The 6,045-nt window shown below is 47.0% G+C and overlaps 1 pseudogene; it reads right to left on the bottom strand.

Moving 5' to 3' along the window:
• Nucleotides 1–4,840: 4,840 nt before the first annotated feature.
• LOC102749041 (small ribosomal subunit protein uS2 pseudogene) lies at nt 4,841–5,647 on the bottom strand (annotated as a pseudogene).
• Nucleotides 5,648–6,045: the final 398 nt, after the last annotated feature.

The raw sequence follows: 6,045 nt of genomic DNA, 5'->3' as shown, positions 1-6,045 counted from the left end.
AAAGATTTATACGATCTGAAGAGAAACCAGAGTATCAATTATCTGCATTTGGTAAAAGGCGAAAGATTTATACGATCTGAAGAGAAACCAGAGTATCAATTATCTGCATTTGGTAAAAGGCGAAAGATTTATACGATCTGAAGAGAAACCAGAGTATCAATTATCTGCATTTGGGTTTACCTGAGGCAAATCTTTCCGATTCACTGACAGCACTCACCATTCAATTATTTTTCCGAGTGGACAGTTCCCTCGTTCTGGAAGAAACACTAACATTTCCATTCCTTACTTTCCTGACATGTAGGTCTCTTGTAATTCTCGCTTCCTCTAGCTCATCGCTGCTGGGAAGCCCCTTGCCACATAAATGACACTGCCATTTTTGCTCCAGGGACATTTGAAAGGGCAATACAGCTTTTCCTAAAACCTTCCAGAGAGCCTACAAGAAAGCCGCCCAGGTTTTTATTGAGGTATAAACAAAGAGAGGAGATGGGAAAGGAAATCTCTTTCCAGCACATTCTAAGTCAGTCTTTTTTTTTTTTTAAAGATTATTTATTTATTTATTTGAGAGAGAGAGAATGAGAGAGAGAGCACATGAGAGGGGGGAGGGTCAGAGGGAGAAGCAGACTCCCTGCCGAGCAGGGAGCCCGATGCGGGACTCAATCCAGGGACTCCAGGATCATGACCTGAGCCGAAGGCAGTCGCTTAACCAACTGAGCCACCCAGGCGCCCCTAAGTCAGTCTTCAAAGCAAGAGTCCTTGCTTTGCTGGGAGGGAATGTCCACAAAATTTTAAAGCACTGAATCTGATGAAAAGCACCAACCCATTTCCAAACCCAATACCAGTGAGTTTGAATAGCTTTCTCTTCTCCTGCTGCAGAAAATGGAAGGTTGACTTCATTTGCATTCACACATTTTTGTCCTTCGAATTTGAAAGACGTAATTGCTCTCTGGCTATGCAAACATGGCTGATTTTGACCTGTCCAAAATGAATAAGTCACCCCTTGAAAAGTGTTTGGGGAACCTGAAGAGATCAACCACATCTGTTTTACTCTCATGACTAAGTCTCCTCAGCTAAAACAAAGTAAGAACATTATGCAATTATTTAGAGGAAATTTGGGACCTTTGGGACAGTCAATCATAGAATTCAGGCAAAAGTGGATATGGGGCCCTGGCACTTGCAGATAATTGTGCAACCTTCAGCTGTGTGAGCCGGTTCTAGAAGAGCTTGCACCTTCGATTTGCCCCTTTTCTCCCATTCTGCTTCACTTTGTGCCTCTTGATTAGCAATAAAATGAATAAATCACACACAGACCCTGTCTTGGCTCTTGTGAGATATGCTAAGAGAAATGAATACGAAAACTGTAAAATACCAAACTAAAGGTGTCCTCCCCAGCCTCATTTCTCATTTAAAAAAGAAAGACTAGAGAAAGACTCGTTCAGCAAACATGAGCTTCGAAACTAAGGCTCAGCCCAGATGTTATTAAGTATAAATATTTATAAGACCCATAAAGATCCTGGCTAAGCTCAATTTTGCCTTAATGTGGCAAATGTTTCAAATTTGGCTCTTGCACTGTTTGAAGCCTTTAGAAGGCAGGATACAGTAGAAAACGCATTACTGCTGGTGAGAGCAGGGAAGTTTCTCTTTTATGTTTTATGACCAGTTTTTCATTGGGGGGTATTGCTTTTCTCAGGAATCACTTCTCGAAGCCTGTCTTTTCCAAGAAGCCAGAAGAAGGTATGTTTGCTGTGGTCATGAATTCAAGGGGGTACTGAGTAAGGCCCCCACATGGTGAAACGTGCATCCTCGATGTGAATGGGTGGAGGAAAGCCAGGTTCTCTTTGTTCCTTCCCTGTTTTGGTTATCATGAAACATACAGCAAGATCCTAAAAGTCTCAGTGTAGTCATCCATTCAGTGGGTATGCGACTATTATAAGAAGCAGCACACTATTCTCTCATGCTTTTAAACCTTTAATTTGGCTAATTAGTGCTTGCTTTTCCAAAGAGAAATGTTTAGCCACACTATGAAAACAACTGCTTTAACTTTTAGAGGCTTAAGTGAAAGAACTGCGGGCATACAAGCTGTGATTCTGTGATGAAACGGTTCTAACTATATGATGGTTGGAGCTCCAGATTCTTGAACAGGGTTCGATGTATGAAGTCATTATTATTTTTCATCCATGGTGTTATGGTAAGAAAAATCCTCTGCCCACATGTCTTGTCCACCCATGAACCATGCAATGCCTAGCGATCTAAAACCCCTTTGGTTAAACACATCATGTTAAGATAACACATACCCACCTGCTGCAAAAAGATTTATTAATAAATAGGATGATTCATCTGTGTATGGGGATAAAAAGAACCTTGAGTTTCACCCTTAGGATAAGTCCTAATCTGTGAAATAATTCCTGCTTCGTTGGGAAAGTCTTGAGGCTCTTTCAGCCAACTGGCAGCAGCCTGGGTCTGGCCCCTATCTGTCCACTGTGGCGATGGGAGGCCTTCCTGTTGCTGAGAGCTCAGGAATGGAGGCCCGTGGCCCTTCCCCAGCACCTGGCTTCCACGGTTTTAGCAAGTTCTCCAGGCATATCCATGCCGGCCCCACCCGGTTCCCTACCCCCATTCTCACCCACCACTCAGCCCTTTTTGGCTCCTGAACTTGACAATTGATGTTGACCCTGGGTGCACTGATCTCTTCAGTGGAGGCCTTCATCTGCTGGACACATCTGGCAAATACTCCGTGGTGCTTACCTGGATTCCCTGATTAATGTAGATGTAAAGATTTTATCAAGGCTCCTGGCGGCTAGACTTCAAGATGTAATCACAAAATCAATCCACATAGACTAACTGGGCAGAGACTCACTAAGAAGACATCCCACAATGTCAGGCACTTAATTAAGGCACTCTGGCTCCTCTGCCCCAGATTGATTCTTTTCTTTGCCTAACAGGTGATGCTGCTCCTCTAGGTGGACGCCCCACTCCCGACCTGGAGACCACTCTGCTTTCAGAGCCCTGCAGTTCATAGGACGACCACCAGGGGGCACCTGTGCATCATCCCACTCCCCAGGGAATGGACCAGCCAGGACCAGCAAGATCCCTCTTGCAGTTGCAGCCCCCCAGCCAACTTCAAGAGGCAGCTCACAAGGATCTGTAACATCTGCTCTGCTGCATTTTGTTTGCTGAGCTCCATGATTCTTCCCTTAGCTTCAAGCATCTACTGAGGATAAGCAGAGGCTCCTCTCTTCCCCTCATTTTCCCCTCCCACTCTGCACCTGAGTGGACAGTAGGGCAGAGGGATCCCCCCACCCCCGGGTGCTCAGCCTGCTGCTCTGGCCTTAGCATCTGGGAACACCGGCCAGGTTGGTTGGCTTGATATCGACGTTTCCCATTGGAAATTCAAAGACTTCAGACATAGAGGTTATTAACAATGTAAGCACCTTGTGAAAAGTAGCACAGATCAGAGATTATCAATTTACTGCCGCTTGACAATCCTGAGCTCATTCTGTGCAGCTATTGCCTGGCCTTGATTCATCAGGCTCATCTGGCGTGATTTTAGCACATTATCATTTAATTCCGCAAACATTTGCCAGGCATTGTGCTGGGGATATACTTGTCATGCTCCAGTAATTTACAGAGTCGTGAGGGAAGAAAGTCAAGTCAACAGGCCATTATAAAACAGGGCATTCTGGCAAGAACTAAGGGGAAAGGGCTTCCAAAATAACGCACTGTCCGACTCAGTCCTGGAGGATGAGTCACCTCACCAGTCCTCTGTGGCATCTGAGTAGCCCTGGGCCAGAACCATCAATAGCGGCTCTAGGGCCTGAGCGCCTGGCTGTAGAAGAGCAATTCTATTCCCCCATAGCAGCAAGGAGCAGGAAGCCTCCAGAGAAGTTCAGGCTTTCATTTATTCATTCAGCCTTTACCAGAGTACCTACTACATGCCAGACAGCAAAACCAGTCCAAAATAAACCAGGCTGGGCAGCACTCTTCATCACATAGGGAGGCTACTCACCTGGTGGTGCCCACATTCGGCACCAAAATCTTGAGTCCAATAGTCAAGTAGAATCCACCCAGTCCTCGCCTGAGAGCCAAAGCATCCTGTTCTTCCTCTCGGGGTCCAGGCCATTGGCCGTCCTGGGGGATTGTCTCTGCTGTAGCCAGAATGCGTCTCATCCACAATTCAGTGGTCTAAGAAATACAAAATTTTAAATGTTTTCCATAACTTTATTTCTATTTCAAGTTCCTGTTCCACCTGAGGGTCAGAATCAGGTTTTCCATTTATTCTGGATTCCCTCTCCCCACTTTTCCCAGAGTGGTGTTGACGTTCCATGAACTTGGTTATATTGAGGCAGGAGAGTGGGGGGGGGGGGGTTAGTTCTTGAGTCATCTGTCTGGTCTGAGGTGTCAGCTGAGCCTGTCCACACAGCCCCTCAAGTAGAGGCTCTTTTCACCAAGGCGAGACATTGAAATAAGTTCTTTCCGCTGGTCCCATGGGGCCCAGACCCGCCAGCAAACTCTCTCTGCGGTCTTATCTTTTAAGACTCTGTTCTGGAAAACTATCAGGGTATCCTCTGAGGTAGCCACCCTGGGACTCCATTCTCATTCCTGGGGAGCATTTTTTTTTTTTTTTAGAAGCTAGAGGGGAAATCCTTTTTCATTCTTGAGATTTTTCTCTCAGAGAGATTTCCTGTACCTTCAGGTCTGCTTTGGAGGCACGGAACAATACCCTTATGGGGTTAGGCTTTGGAAAACCAAGGTAGGAGGCAGGTCTCGCTTGTACGTTATAATTTTTTTAAGAAAGTGCTTTATTTCAACTTTATTTTCATTTTCTGTTTAGGAGTGTGTGGAAGAAGAGACTCGAACGGTTCCTACCCTTCCAGTGGCCTGAGCAGTGGGAGTCGCAAACCAGGCTTCATGGCAGGCCGAACGCTGCAGGCTGCAGCAGTGGACAGGCCCAGAGGGCACCTGCGGCGTCGGACCAGTCTGTGACTTTGGGTTGAGTAGCAGTAAACCCGGGAGCTGGAACAGTCCATTTGCCCTGAAATTCCTCCTTGGTCCTGGCCTTCTCAGCAGCCGCCTGCTCTTCCTTCTCCACCACTTCAGGATCTCCGTGGAAGTAGACATCAGGCGTGAGCACCCACGGGTGTTCAAAGGAGACAATGCCAGGCACGGCACTAAACTTCCCGGCCGGCACCCAGCGCACCAGACCTGCTGAGCGAGCTCCCTGATGTTGCAAGGGATGGCAGGGTCTGCATTGCACAGAGGAGAGTCCGTATCATAGAGAGCAGTGGTAGGCAGGTTAACATACCGCGTCTGTGCTGAGAGGCTGGAGGACAGCCCTGGGATCAGTAGCCACCAGAAGTCTCGGCTCCTTGAAGGCGAGATCTCGTTAGTGAGGGTTCCGGGAGTGAAGCGGCCAACGGTAGGAGTGGATCCAGTGGCAGCAGCGAAGTTCAGCATCGCCCCCTGGCCAGTAGTCCTGGAGGATGTGACAACTGACATCAGCCGGGTTTTCCATGACAACAGTAGCTCAAGCTGCAAGCAGAAACTTCTCCCAGGTTCTCTTCCTATTTGTGACATAGATGCCATCACTTTTCCTTTTGTAGATGTACTGATCTGTTTGGAGGTCAAGGTTGGTGCCACTGAAGTGGGACATCCTCCCCTTTCATTGCAGGACATCAAGGGCTCCAGACATTGTGAAAGGATCCCTTTACCCAGAATAACACTGTATGGACTCCTCTCTGGGTATTGCAAAGAGGTGCCTTCTGCAGCTTGTGGCTGAGCCACCTACTTGGCCCTTAGGCAATGCAGAAGGAGGGGACACAGGGGAAGAAGGAGGGTTACCAGGAGAGAGATGCTAAAAGTCAGTTAATGTCTCTGCTAAAGTATCAAAGATGTTATTCTACCACATCAAGGCATTCTTCGTTTCTAATCCCTGCCTAGACCAAGTTCCAAGTTCATGTTAAGAATAGTCTTTCATCTACCCGCTCTGTGTGGCTTCAATGTGTTCTACAAAAAGGTTGTCTCCAGATTTATTTCTGCTCCTCCAACCCT

The sequence above is a fragment of the Leptonychotes weddellii genome, chromosome 3 (genome assembly GCF_054177405.1).
Source record: "Leptonychotes weddellii isolate Sample4059 chromosome 3, ASM5417740v2, whole genome shotgun sequence".
Taxonomy (NCBI): Eukaryota; Metazoa; Chordata; class Mammalia; order Carnivora; family Phocidae; genus Leptonychotes; species Leptonychotes weddellii.
The sequence above is the reverse complement of the archived record's forward strand: the minus strand, read 5'-3'. Positions and strand labels throughout refer to the sequence as shown.